Genomic DNA, 15,446 nt, shown 5'->3' on the forward strand with positions numbered 1-15,446 from the left:
TACACGTGGGGTTGGAAGAGGTGGTGGGGCCCAGAACATTTAAATCGCTACTAGTTGTAGAATAACTTCTCCCAACTACAGCATGGCAGTGGCGTGGGGAGTGAGACAGGAAAGTAGGCGAGAGGTCAGGTCAGGAGGGACCTGGGGCCATCAGGAAGAGTTTCAAGTTCATCCTGTAGTCAACGGGGAATGAAGTGATCAGATCCGTTTTTAGGGACGCGCCCCTGGTGACAGGGGGGAGATATGTGGGACAGCTGCAATCGTCAAGGTAAGCAATGTCAGGCGGGGCAGGGGAATGTTATTTTAAAGCAGCACATTTAATGCAGTGGCCTGAGATTGATTCTCAGCTCTTCTCCAATTGGCAACTCTTATCTGAATAAATCCATGTGCTGAGTCGACTGATTAAAGCACTAGCTTCATATGATTAATTTGATCAGCCTCATGCCAAATAATTGTGCTGGTGAAATTCTTGACGTTTCAGCCGTCTAGGTTTCAGGGCACTGCTGACTCGGTGTCCTTTCATGATGGTCTTCACCGTAGGCCTTGTGTGGACCTGAGGAGGAGAACACCACCTGTCCTTTTCTACTTTAGTGAGTGATTAGGATGTGGTAACGTCTGCAGAGAATGATTGATTGACTTCCTCAGACACAAGTACCACTGAAATATAACCTATCATTATTATTTGCTCTGATACCAACTTTTTTGCAGGTTTTAATTTTGTCTGTTCGTTTCAACCAAATCTGAGGTCTCCATGACTACGATAGAAGAACAGAAGGAAAAAAAAAATGCTTCTGTGTTGGAACATCCTAAATGGTATTGTTTACTGTAAAATGTGGATATTTTAAAGGATGCCCACATTTTAAAAAGGTGTAAATGCTGTTCGTATGGTGTTCCAAGCCAGGGACATTTTTATGTTCGAGCCGTGGGTGATATGCAAACACATTCGAAAGATGTATCAATAAGAACTCTAGAAACAGACTAACATGATAGCTAGATTTCAAGGTAGAATTCAGATACGAGATACGTTCATTTATTTACCTTCTAGGGTGGGGTCTGGGCTCTCTGCAACCTAAATAATAAGGTCAAGCGTGGCCGTGGATTGATGTCCAGGTAGTTGTATGAGTTTACATTCTGAACTCTTGAGTAAAAACCTCAGGAAAAGCTGTGGCGTTTCATGGGTCCTTCATGGGTGTACGGCTAGCCTCCCTAGCATAATTAGGACATAATGATGGCGCCATTCTTTTCCAAGAGGTAATGGGTGTGTATGAGGCTTTGCAGTTGGACTTGAATTCCAGCTGTGCCACTTACTATCTGCATGACCTTGGATAAGTCCCTTAACACCCCATACTTAGATTTCTTCTCCTGTTAAATGGAAATAAGAAAGCCCACCCAGCAGGGTTATTGTAGGGGAATAAATAAGATAACATTTATAAAGCGCCTGGCTTTATAAATAAGCTCTTCGATTTAATTGTTGCCCTCACTGGTGTTATGATACATACTGTTCGACTGCAGAGAGCTCGCTATGCATGTAGCTACACAAGAATTTTGATTTCTAAAAATAACGCAAATTAGAAGTGCGAAGGCAGCAGAAAGCAAAGGAGGAAAGTGGGGGTTGACACTGGGAAGCCCAAGTTAGGGTTTCCTGGTGTTCAAGGAGCTGAGTTCCCAGGCTCTGTGCAGCATCTGGGGATCTGTGAATCTGAGCCAACATCTGGGGCCAGCATATTTCCGGCTGTCAGTGCAGAAGCCAAGTGCTCAGCAGACAGAGGTTAGAGCGATGCCAGGCTGCGGTCACCTCGCTTAGCTGGACAGTCCCACAGCTCAGGGCGGGGCCGATACTGGCTGACCCCTGTCCACCGAGTAGCTGTCTCGATATTTGTCACTGATATGTGTCCCCAGTCACTTCTCAGTCCTCCTTTTCTCCCCCCTGGGTCTTGTCCTAGTCAGGTGTTCTGCTTCCAGTCAGGTGCCCAGACTGTGTCCTATTTCGGTTCTCAGCCTAAGGAGAGCAAACCTCTGCAAAGGTAAAGTATTTGCTAACAAGGTGGGACCCGTGTCATTTTGAAAAGGACTCTCCGAAACTGGAAGTATGACGTTTTAATGGCAGAATGATAGACAACAGGTTGACGTTTGGGGTCAGGGGTCTCTGTCTGGCACTTGTGATTGAAAAACATCACGATACAGTGGCCATACTTTCTGCTCAGAAGGCCAATCCTCTCTCGAAATAGTGTTTTTAACTCTTACCTGGAGGAACTAAACGATGAGGGAAGTGGCTCAGTACAAGGAGGTGCTGGCTCATCACCTAGTCACTTCTAGCCTGATGCATTCAGGGCTGACGGTGACTTCATTTGCACAGCAAGGACCTTGTCTGATGCACTCCTGGTGCCTCATTCACCTGCTCTACTCGGGAATCTCACCGCACCTGTGGTGGCCTTAAAGGTGCCTTTGGTTTCCTGCTGCCTGTTCTGTGCTGAGTGAAGGCGCCGAGGTTAGGTGCCAGGGAGGGGGCCGAAAGGGACGCTGTAACATGGAAAATGCTGCGATGGGAGGTTTCTCGTCAGAGCCTTTGTTGGTTTCTGTGACAATGTGGACATAATATTCCTACTACCTACATTTTGGGATCCCTTTCTGGTTTTGGGGGCCCTGCGTTCAGCACTTTCCATGACGTGCTGGACGCCTGTTGTGTTTTGCCTGTCCTGCGTTCTTCCTTGTCTTCTGGTGACAGTGCCCTGATTTTCCCCTGGTGCGTGTAACCTTTGGGGATCTATTTTATCTGCCTCCACTTCGCCCTGTGGGTGAGGGAGGAATTCCCTCCATAGGGTTATGGGGACATCTGGACATATGACACGCGACACTGAACAGAGGGGATGGACAGCAATTTATCAGTCACATCTACTCACAGGTTGGGGAGGAGGAACCGGACACCACACAGAGCTACCAGGGGTCGTGCTCGGGAACAGAGTGAATGAGCAGGGGCGGCGGGAGGCAGACTTCGCAGTGTCAGGAGGGCGGGGTGCCCCTGGTTCCCATGTGAAGATGTGATCGGGTTGTTTGAATAATTCCACAGGCTGGCAGGGAACTGAGCCCAGCTACGCAAAGGGAAGCAGGAGTCACGCTGAGTCTGTTTGATGAGGAGTGTGGGCTCATGTGCAGGAGCAGACAGGCTGGGCAGTTTGTGGTCAGGCCACTCGGCCCTCCTTGTTTTCCCCAGATGTCAAGCCACACATGACATTGGATCTTAACTTTAAGCCTGTATCACACCTGTGAATCACAACTCCGAGGGCTCCACGGAGAACGAGGATGGGCGTGTGATCTATGCTGGACCAGCCAAGCTCCCTCTGTCTTGGAAATGTGAAAGTTGAGTTGAATGAAACGAGATGGGAAAAATGAATGGAACTGATTAGGCCCGGCAGGGCTGCCCGAGGAAATGGTTCGTGTCTGTAACCCGGAATCTCGGTGTTTCTCCGGCCCCTGCCTTTCCTGGGACCTGAGCATTCGCTTTTCTCTCTTGAGTTTTGGAGCGATCCTGTCGGTTACGTTGTCCAGAGTTGGATTCTGCTGCATGTAACCAAGAGAGCTGGAGGTGTTTCTCATTTATTTGACACAAGGACCCTAGGGGGTGGGAGGTTTTTATTATCCCTATTTTAAAGATGAGGAAACTGAGGCAAAGAGATGTTAAGGTTTCCTGAGTTCGCAAAGCAAGGAAGGGGCAGAGGTGCCATTTGAAAAAATATGAATTATCTTGACGACAGTTAGTCAATAGGTATCTCTTTCTTAAAGACATGGAATAGATAGCTTATCAGAACTTTAAATCCCAACCGGACAGGGGAGGGCCTATGAAATATGGTGGCACCCCCTCATCTGTGCTCATCCAGTCTTTGGCTCTATGGGGTAGCTTGCCAAGAGCCAAGGGAACTCAGTCCCTGGGTTGTTAAGGCGATTAGGTGTGAGATGCCACACTGACGTGGGGGCCATCGTTAGAGAAAGGTCATCGTTTTCAACTGGCTTTGATGAGTCTGAGCCAAGCGTGTCCTGGCCCAAGTGGGAAGGGTGTGTGTGTGTGTGTGTGTGTGTGTGTGTGTGTGCGCGTGCGCGTGTGTGTACTTCACAGATCAGATTTTTGAGTCTTTTCCCTCAGTAAGTACTCATGCCTGGCCTTGAATGAGCAGAGAAGGGCTGAACTCGATTGAGTGGAAGTGATGAGACCTAGGTTTTCCCACTAAGGAATGAGACTCACGAAATTGGGAAAGCGAGAGAAAGGTGGACAATGCCCTAGAAAGGACAAAAAACCCTACACATACATAAAAGCACACCTGCAGAAGCAGGAGGAAAACGGGCAAAGATGAGCGGCTAAAACCAAAGAAAGAAGGGAAGAGAAGAAGGTGTGTGGTTGGGCCCCTCTTTCTAGGTCAAAGGATATCGGCTTCTACACAGGCGATTCTTTCCTTCCTCTGTTATTTGCCTGCTTAGGGCCACTGAGTGTCACTGAGCAGATGTCGGGAGTAGCAGTGTCTCCTCGGATGTTCAGAGGTCGCCACCTCAGGCCTGTGGGCAGAGAGGACGTGGTTTCCTGCTGACACACGGCTCTGCAGTATGAGGGGGAGAGCTAGTGCGGGCCCTGAGCCCTGCTCCCCACTGGGCCCAAACTTACTCCCCAGACGCTGCAGTCTGTGGTTCAGAGCAGGGCCTGATGGCCTCAGTGCCGAAGGTACAACCGGCCTCTGTCTGGAGCCAGCTTGGTGGCAGTAGAGACGGATTCGTGCTAAGACACACAGAGCTAAAATTATCCTGCCCTTATTTCTGCGGCTGAAAGACACGTACTGTGAAAGTCATGGGTATTTTACTGTCAGGCCACTGATGGCTTCAAACCCCTTGTCTGAGGCATTATTTCATCTCAGGGGTGGGAGCCCAGGCACACCTACGGAGACAGGGCTGCATTCCAGCACAGGGCCGCCAGCGACTGTGAGCCTGCTCTGTCTCTCCTTCACGCATCTCCTTGAAGCTGTCTTGGAACCATAGGGCCCAGCCAGGGTTTCCTTTTGACATTCTTCCGTCAGGTCACATTGTTCAGGATAACGCGGAGGAAGCAGACCTTTCATGGCTGGTTACTCCGCTGACTAGCTCTTCTTCCCAAGGGTTGCTGCTACTTAACCTACTGGTTAAGAGTCTGGAGTTTGACTGCCGTGGCTAAATTCCAGCCGTACTGCTTACGAGCCACGTGACCTTGGCTTAACCTCTCTAAGCCTTAGTTTTATGATCATAAATGACAAGGTCACCGCATAGGTTGTTGGGATGGTCAAAAGAAATAATGTACATGCAAAGCTAGCACCGAGGTGGCATATAGAAAGTATTTAATACATGTTATTTATTGATGATGATGATGACTGGATAGTTGTCTTAGGTGCCTCTGCCCTTGGACTTCTCCTGGCCACAGCATGAAGATCTTCTGGTCCCCAGTTTGGGGGTTATCAGGATGATTTTCCTGATGGGGCAGGAAAAGGGAGAAGGATGGCTTGACAAGTATTAGAATCAAAACTCTTGATGCTTCTGGGCACGCTCTGCCCAGCTTCAGACTTGGATTCGGACTCGAAGGTTCAGAGCCAAGGTCAAGAGGCCAGTGTTCTTAGAAAGCTGGCTCAAGACACGGTGGTTCCGGTGTTCTCAGTGAGCAGGAGGCCATGACCAGCTCTTGGCAAAGCAAAGTAAAAAAGTTTGCTTCGTCTCTCCCGCTTTCTCCCTTGAGGCCCCTTTTACAACAGTCACATCCTCTGAGGACCCCTCATGGGATCCTCACGGTCTTTTCTTGTTCCTGTTAATACCTGGTTTTAGAAAAAAGTCTGAAACAAATTCACCCAGAGAGGTAAATGACTGACAGTTTAAAGTGTGACCTCTTCAGGGGAATTTGGATTTTGATATGAAATCATGTACTCCCACGTTAATTTTAAGAGTAGGGAAGGCATCCTAGGGGCATCCGTTCTCCCTGCTTAGGAGGTTAATCCTCTCTTCCATAGCTCGGCATCAGTGGAACAGGAAACCAACTTATCGTCCTGATTTAGAAGATGTATTTCTGAAAAGTTTCTCAGTGAGACTGGGGCACTGAATCTCTCTGACCTGCTCCTAAAACTCTTCAGTTATAGGAGAAGCTATTAAAGTAGGTGCCTGCTTTTCTCCGGCTGAGGCAGGGGGATTAGAAGCATTTGAGAGAACTCGAAATTTGTTGCAAGAGTTGGGAGGGTCCGGCTCACGCAGCCTTGTTTTAAAAGGAACTTCACCGTTCATGTCCCTTTTATTTATGTTATTTGCTGGTAAATGATGCAAATACTTACTCTTACCTTAGTATTGATTCAGTGAGTATTCTAGGATCATTTCTAAGGCTTTCTACTTGATGCTCACCCCATCAATGCTGTAAGTTTTAGGTAGAGTAGCTTTTACTTTGAAAGTGTGATACGCAGTAAGAGTATACATAATGTATGTGTCATTTCACACAAAACCCTCACTATGTGTAAAAAATGTTGTTTGACCCATGAAACTGAGTTTGCTGATTTCATAGTTCACTTGCAATTAGGAGACCAGGACTCCTGTTCGCCCCTGGCTCGCACATGCGCAAATGGCACATGTGGTGTGAGCGCCTTTGTTGATGGTGCTGATAATGACCCTGTTGGCCCTTGGGAAGCCTGGCTGGAGGTGCCTTTTGTAAATTCTTCACTCACCCATAGCATGAGGTCACCCTCTCTCCCAGCAATATCCCAAGGACATCTTGGGTCCAACTTGGCCTTCCAGCATTGGGGCAATGAGCGTGGGTCTGGGATTCATACCCAGCAAGAGACACACACATAATCAATCCACACCGTCAGCTCTTCTGCCATAGTGGGAGTGACAGAGAGTGGAAAGGATCCAGGTTTTGTGGGGTGAATCTGGGTGAACGGTTAGGATATGGGGCTATACTTCGTCCCACTTAGCACGTGGGTCTAAGAGGCCCCTCACCCCCTTATCTGCTTTCTCAGCTTGGCACCCGTTGCTTCTGTGAATGACTGCCTCGGCTTCCGCCCTATGACGGTCAGTAAAGTACCGATTCCAGGCATAGGACTAGAAACCGAAAGGAAGGCTGTGACGGGGCTCGCCTGGGAATGGGTTAACTGGGGACCACGTGCGACACTGAGTATATGCTTCCTCGGTGATTAACTCGTCAGTAAATCCAGACATGCAGTCTCAAGAGGGAACCTCTCCAACACTTTATCCTGAACGCTCGTGTGCCCTGAAAAGTGATTCCTCTGCTATTTAATGCAAGCTGAGAATCTGGTATTTTATACAAGCAGAGAAATACAGAAAACTGTTATGTGGTTACTGGAGGAATCACTATTTTTCTGAGTCCTACTGGGTCCGAAGCCACCTGGGCCCTGCAGATATTTGAGCTAAAAACAATGGTATTTAGGCTCACATTTTAAGCTATAGTGAAATCGCAATCGTATAAATGTGAAGTCTTTATGTATTCTTCCTAAGAAGATGGCAAACTTCTCTAGGGCCGAGACTGTATCTCATTCCTCCTTCACGTCTCCTGAAGCACCCAGTGCCATGCTCCATCATTTCTAGGTGTTGATAAATATTTGTTAAACGAAGGGTACCACCTGTGCTTTCACTCCTACAATTTTTTATCTCAAACCAGCTTCTCTCAACACTCAGCCCACTCCGCGTACCCCTCCCTGACTTCCCAGAGAGCGTGAGCTGAGGGAATAAAACAAAACATAATTAAGAAGGTAAATCTACTTTGAAAACAATGCACACACATAAACACATGGAGGCCGAAAGGCACATTTAAATGATTTTTCAGAATTATCTCTGGTTATTATCCATGACCCTGGGCTGGCCCAGTTTTTGCAGATAATCAGGTGATGGTGATATTGGTTCTGTATTTCCACTTTAGAACAGAGGAGAAAGGTGGGAGGATGCTGTGTGCTTGGATCAGGAGAAATAAGGTTATAAAAACCCTGGGGTTGGCGGTGAGTTGAAGACACAAAAACAAAAGGCATAGTGTTTTCCTTAGCTGAAGTCCATGCAGATTTCCCTTTAGGCGCCCCCTCCGCGAGATTCTGTTTGCTCTCTCATCAAGGTCCGGGCGCGTGTGGGTGGTAGATAGGATTCGTGGATCTTGAGACCAGAGCAGGTATTCAGATTCTCTTCTGGAGAAGACACAACTCTCCTTGCCCCCAGGAATCAGTTCGGTTTACAGCCTTTTCTACCACACAAACATCCCTCCCAAAAATTGGGGTTGCAGGAGAAAGTGCTCTTTGTCCTCCAGAGAGCAGGAGCAGGGAACTTGGAAAGGCCGAAGCCTGGAGGGTAAGGAATCTTTGCAAAATGTAGGTCAGGGCTCTCACTTGGAGTGGTGAAGGCAGCCTGGACCGTTTGGAACCCCTTTATCTTGTCCGGCATTGCAGAGTGCATGGCACGTAGTAGGGACTCAAAATGAATGTATGAATGGGTGAGTGAATGAATGACCTTCCTACCCTTTTGTCATCGGCCTACACATTTCAATGACACATCGCACTTCCCTTTAGAGGGGGTGACTTCCTGGCCTGTGTACTTGCTGTTGGTGGACTGTGATTTAAGTACGTTAGGTAGGCACTTAGTTGGTATAAACCAAGGAACAAAAGTTTTTATCTCCCTCAAAATACTGAGTCATCTCCTGGTGACCCATGTTTTTGACCTGGTCTAAAATTCCCATCACTATTATCTCTGAGGGGGTCGATATCAAAGTTGAAAAATTGAATTTCTTTAGGAAGTCAAAAAATGTAATATTAATTTCCTTACATTACCTTACAGGTAATGTAAGTATTTCGCTTAGGATGGGACCGTTAGCCCTCTCTCGGGTTGGCTGGTTGAGCCTTTTGTTAACAGGTATGTGAGATATAAGGCAAATGCTCAGATCTGCCTTTTCTTCTGAGTCTGACACCTTGCAGCCAGATGGAGGTTCCTAAAATGCTACTGTTATAATGTCACAATTCTCTCTAAAGACACCCAAAGCTTGTCTATTGTCTGTCGACTAAAACTCTCATTGTTCCACTCTGTGCCAGGTAGGGGAAGAAGAGGCCTAAATGGCTTGGAGGACACATTTAACAGGTTTGCAAGAAAACATGACAAACACGTTGGGTAAATTTATATGACAAATTTTTATAATGATTCGCAGTATCTGTAATTTATTTCATAAAATTAGGAAGCTTGGAAAGAATATTTGACTGGGCTCGGGAAACTTGAATGCGAATAGCAGTTTTGTTATGTCACTCGCGATAAATCCTTAGGTAATTTACTTTTCTTCCGGTGACTCGATTTCTTCAAAGGTAACTTAGTCCACCGGATGGTTGTGGTGATCAGATTAGATGATGGCAAAAGAGTCCTTTCAAATACTAAATTTTAAATTCAAAGCACTTTCAAATACAAAATTTCATCGGTTAATGAAAATTTGAGATTGCATTAATTTTTAAGCAATGTTTTAAAAAATCTCTCCCTCTCTCTCTTTTTTTTTTTTGGTACTTAATAAAACGAGAATTCTAATGACAAGTATTCAGTCTTGCTGAGACGCCTATGACTTCCAGCAACTCTGCTCTTTCACGAAGGCAATAGAAATTAGGCGGTGGAAGGTCCATCCTGTGTGGACTGGCACTTCCTTTCTCCTGAAACAGAAGCCAAGGAGTTCGATGCTCTGGTTACATTTTAGGGGAAGGATGCTAAGGGGTCGGAGATGGGTGCACTCATTAGAATATACGGGGATGAAGGAACCCCACCGGTCGTAGAGTGTATGGAGGCATGCTTGGGGAGTCAGGTGAGGGTGAGTGGGTACACCAACTTCCTTCCATTTTCCAGGGCAAATGGCTTCAGCTGCTGCCCAGAAGCAGCCAGGTCATCAAAGCCTTTGAGAATAGCTTTGAAAATGTGTCAGCCAATAGCCGGGCAGGACCAGCCTCACAGCCCTGGGGACCCCGCCTCCCCTAGCTGGAGCAGAGAATTGAGAAGGAGCAGATGGAGGCCTTTCTCTCCTCGGCTGCCTCTCAGGCACATTGTTACGCACTTGGGACTCAGAAGCTGAGGCCAGGGCAGACTCCTCTGTGGGGTGCGAGAGGTCGGATCTTATCCGGGGCAGGCATCCTGTAGGGTTTGCTCTCTTATTGAATTTGCCTCCGAGTCTTCTCATGTGTCATTAGTCAGGCAGCTGAACCGCACTGGCACTGCTGGAGCACGTTCATTACAGTCCCCGGGGACCCCTTTCTGTAGTTCCCAGACCTTTTGGCTCCTGGAATAGAGACATCCATCCTGCCAGGAAGGCCGCAAGCCTGCGGCACGTTGCAGGCCACTCAGGGACTTCCCCTGCGTCCCCACTGCCATCTCCAGGGTTTTGTGAGTCCTCTCGGATTCCTAAGGCCCCTGCAGCAACTTTGTGGAGCCACCACACAGGGAGAAGAGCCTCCAACAGGGATCTGAGGACACAGCCATATGGCACGTTGTCTCACCCATTTTGTAAAATACATTCATTTTCCCTGTGGCAAGTGCCTGTCCCCTGAGTCCGAGCGCTGGGAAGATTCTCAGAACTGCTTCCCTTGCTGCACCGTCCCCAGGGCCTCCAACCAGGGTCTCCAAGCTAGTCTGGCTCTGTGGGAGATGGGATGAGAAGTCCACCTCCTTCCCCCACTCCATCCCTCGCCACACGCACTGTGAAAAAACTCCTCCTTTGATTTCTAAATACAGAGCCTTGCCTAGAATTACCCATTCAGTCATTGCATCTCCTTCCATATCTTTACTGTGTGATGGAGGAGGGTCCGTCTCTATCGTGACACGAACAGCCTCGGGTCCAGGGGATGGGGCGCAGGGTGACGAAAGGACACCAGGAGGAGAGGCTGCTTTTAATATGAAAAGATGAATCCAAATGTGCAAATCATCACTCCCTCGATGCCATACCCTGTCTTCTGCAGTAAATTCTATGCTTCTGAAGTAAGGACTATTTGAGGGTTAACCAAAATGATAAGCATCCGACTCCAGCTGGGATGACTCTACCCACTTTTTATTCAGGACCGGTGCAATTTTAAACAGGAGTTTGCTCAGTAGAAAATTCACCTTCACCTAGATAATGATGCTGATTTTTCACCCACAAAAAGGGAAAGTCTTGGGGGAAATGTGTGTATGGCTTTAATCTTAGGGAGGAAATAATTATGCATCAGGGAGGGATGTAGGTTTCTTTCAAGACTTTAGGGGATTAATTTTGGGCTCTCCAGAGAGAAGGAATTATTTTTCTTCAAGGAAATTTCAAGAGGAAGGTAATAATAAATAAATAACTTTATTACCTGTTTCTATGTGGCAGACATTACTGTAAGTGTACAGGCGTCAACTCATCTAGGATCCCTGCTCTGTGGATGTGAAATCTAAGGCACAGCAGGGTTAAGTCACTTGCCTAAAGTCACGTAGCTTTTAAGTGGCGGAGCTGGGATTCAAACAAGCAATCTCGTTCCAGAGCCTGCCCTCTTAACCTTTATGATGGATACAATAAACCCCACCCCTACCAAAAAAAAAGAAAAAAGGAAAAAAGAAACAAACACACAATGACCTGACGATGCCAGCTCCTCATTCAGACGCTATCAAATCTACTAGTTTGTAGATTTTTGCATCACTGATTTCTTCTTTCTCTCTGATTTTATACCATTCTCCATTCTGTTGTCCAGCAGCCCCTGTGCCAGAGGGTAGCAGGAGACGGGGAAGAAAGGGGAACTCAGATTTGGTCGCTTTCAGTGATCACCAGCTACTCTATTAAATGTCAAGTAAGAAAAACAATCAATTATGTGTGCCATCCTTCCCAATATTACCTCTAATTCCCTGAATTAGAGCCATTAACACATTAAAAATGTGAAAACTTTGTTAATTCTCATGAACTTACTTTTCTCCTAGTTCAGTTTGAACCGTTTTAATAAGCACTCAGCCGGCATTTGGCTATGAAGAGTCATGGCCCACTGCAATATTTTCTCAGTTATAAGATTCCATCAATTACAAGATTGTATTAAAAACAGCTTTATTTTTTGAGGGGCATTGAAGGAGGGCATGGTCACCTTACCACATTATAGGTACATGCCGATTGTAAGACATCTTGGCTATAGAAATGTTAAAACGTGAGGGGGAAGAAAAGGTGTTTTAGAATTCATTAAATATCGTATTTTATTTCTTTTTCAACAAGGAGTAAGCCTTGTCAAAGTAGCATTTTCGTAAGGGTTCTTCTTATGTGGTCTGCCCTCCCTGGGTATCAGAATTTTGATTACAGTTGTCAGCTGGATTTCAGCCTGGTTCAGATATCTATTTTTAACAATAGCTGAAGGGTTTTTTTTTTTTTTTCCCAGACAAGAGAAGGATTACTTAAGAATACCGGAACTGATTCCGGGAAGGGGATCTGAGCTTTTTTCTTGTTAGGAAGAGGCTGGCTTCAGGGACTGCCCCCCGAATGGGCTAAAAATTGAGTGGAGATTCTTACCTAAGGCACAAGGGTTGGAAAAGTCAGAGAGCCGGGCCAGGATTGAGATCACCGTGGCAAGTAGAGAGATTTAAACTCTAGAAATGAATTCAGACCTAAAGGTTTAGGTTAAAACAGAGACTTGGTTTCGAACAATAACAGCTGAAAAATGAGAGGGGCTCAGCCCATCATTGTTGAGAGAAGCTTCGGGATGCCTATGACTTGACCTTCATGAATAGCTGATGGATTCTGACGGAGGGGCAGAGGCAGAGGAGGGAGAATGAAATGAAAGAAACCAAAGTTGATGCTTATAAGTGGAGAGAGGTAGGTGCACAATTCTACGGGCGTTTTGAAATTCCACATCTACTGGACACAGGATGTATATACACTATCTACTGAACATTTATCTCTGGCGTGTGCATGTGCACATCAAACCGTGGTGTGTTCTGCTCACCACTTCCAGTCTTTCATGTCTAAGGACTGCGTGTGGTTGAGGAGATGGCCCTTCCTGTTTAGGCAGGAACTCTGCTGTTCTTTCATTTGCTTCCCCATCGTCCATTCCCCACTTCGCTCTGCAGTTCAAAGTCTGCCATCTTCATCCGAGTCATCACCAACATTGACTTCTCCATGGCGTTCGACTCTTCCTTCCCAAAGGCTCATCTTTCTTGGCACCTGGTTTTCCTACTCTCAGACTCTGATCGTCTTTGGTCGGCTCCTCTTTCTCAACTCCTCATTTAAACGTAGTCACTTCTTAAGGACCTGCCCTCGGCCCCTCTCTTATTGTCCTTGAGCGATTTCATATACTCCTGCCATCTCTTATCATCAAGGAGGCAGCTCCCAGATTTCCATCTCTTTGCTAAGATCCAACACTGTATTTCCATCTCCTCATCTTCTTCCCTGTGACATCAACAGAGTTCAGCCAATCTCAAACCAAAAACGCCATAGTTTTTCTTTTACCAGCCTCCACCTATTCTACCTCCTAGGTCCCCTAGCCTCTAAAGCCAGCTTTCAAAGGTGATGTTATCGAGTGATTCTCTGCGTCTTTCCATCCTTCCCCATTCTGAACATCAAACCAAGTTTTGCTGACTCGGCCTTCCCAAATGCTGTACTCTGTTCTTCTCAAGTTTGTGGCCTTATTTTAGCTCTCGTCCTCTCTCACCCTGCGATTTACAATAACCTTGATTCTTTTTTTCTCCCATCTCTCTTCATTCAGTATCTTCTCAAAACACAGATCTGATAACGAGATGATTCGACCGACATTCCTTTGTTTAAAATATTTTACCATCTGGTCACAGTGGACCCCTTAAATCATCTCCTCCGCTATAACCTCCTATCGCTATTTACAGTCTGCTCCCATCTCTCTAGAAAGAACACTCCCCGTTCCCCAAATAGACCGGACACCGCTTCGCTCTGTGCCTTTGCCGAGGTTGTTTCTCAGCCTTGACTCTTCCCCTCCTCTAAACTCCGCGCGCCGAAATCCGCAGGTCACCTTCAGTGTGCAGGTCGGCTGAGCCTCCCCGGAAAGGGCTTTTCTGATTTCACAGGTGGACTGACTCTCCCCTCCCCGCAGCGTTTCTGGGGCACTGTTTGCATTCTTAGCTCCCTTATTCATGCATCAGCGTCACTTATTTCATCTCTTTGTCCTCCTCTGGATCACCTGAGACGTGACAAAGATGTCTTAGTCATCTTAGCATCTCCCACAGCACACAGTGGACTCCAACGATTGTTTGCTGAATTGACCTGATTCTGTTGAATTGGTGCAAATGTTTTACGCAGCAGTGACATGGTGATTATGAGCAGCCTGCAGGGCCAGTGTCCTAAGCATAGCAGACATTCCCCGAGGGGCCATCTGGGGTCAGTGGTTGTCAGGACCTCAGGAGACCGGCCTGAAGGAAGGCAACCAGCTTGCAGCTGGGTAGGACAATTCCCTAGAAATCTGTCGCAGTCTGGTTCTTCGTCCCTCTGCATCCTGTCCCCTCCCTCCCGAGAGGGCCCTTATTTGAGATCTCTTTTCTGTCATTAACTGCGCTTGTTGAGTGTTCCCCAGCTGTGGCTTCCTTTGGTCTTTTCCAGCTTCCACTGTTTGTTTATTTCTCTGTCAGCCTCTTTCTCTGGCTGTGGTTGTAAATAGAGCTGATGACTGTCAGCTTCGGGGCCTGTGCGGTGAACCCGTTGCATGTGAGTGGCAGGGCGAGGAGACTCTGGAATCAGAGGTGAAGGGTGACCCCTCACTCTCCAAAGCTGCTTTAGGCAACAGCCCAACCTGTCCGGAAGGATTTGCCCCTGACCATCCAAATGGAACTTTGCAGACAGAAGCATCCCGCGACACACTCTCTCCATCCCCTCCCGGGGCTCCCCTCTTGCTTGTGTTGTTGCTGCCACAACCCCCTGGTTTCAGGCCAGGCAGATGGCAGAGAGGGCACTCAGGCTTGCCTGCGGCGTAGAGTGACAAATAACACTAAACATTTTGTGCATTATACTCGTTCATGCCTATTTTTTTTCCTCCCGTTTGAGAAAGTTGGAGCTGTGCTTGATCTAAATTACCTAGCCGTTCCGAATTCCTCAGCCAGTGTGGCCTTGCCTGTTGGTTGTGGAAGGAGAGAGAGATAACCTTGAAGGCAGGCCAGAAGTCTGTGGCTTTGTCCTTCCCTTAAACCACCTCACAAAGCAGATGCTTCCAGCCTGGTCTGTTTTTGAGCCAAAGCAGGTCATCCTTTCTCTCCATGGCAGTACCTGCTTCATCTCTTTCCCTGGGTGCAACCCTGAGGATCTCCTTTCTCCCCCACCTCCGCCCTCTGCACCCCCTGTGCACTCTGCCTCTCCCTGAATCCTCCAGAGTGGCTGGCCCCTCAGAGGCAGCTGCCAGTGAGGGCACTGTCAGTGGGACAGCCACACAGGCAGTGCCATCCTGCTGGAGTCTGTGGTCCTCCCCCGAACTCTGCCTGGCAGTGCGCATCATCTGTCA

This window comes from Pteropus medius, unplaced genomic scaffold, assembly GCF_902729225.1.
Source record: "Pteropus medius unplaced genomic scaffold, Ma_sr-lr_union100, whole genome shotgun sequence".
Lineage (NCBI taxonomy): Eukaryota > Metazoa > Chordata > Mammalia > Chiroptera > Pteropodidae > Pteropus > Pteropus medius.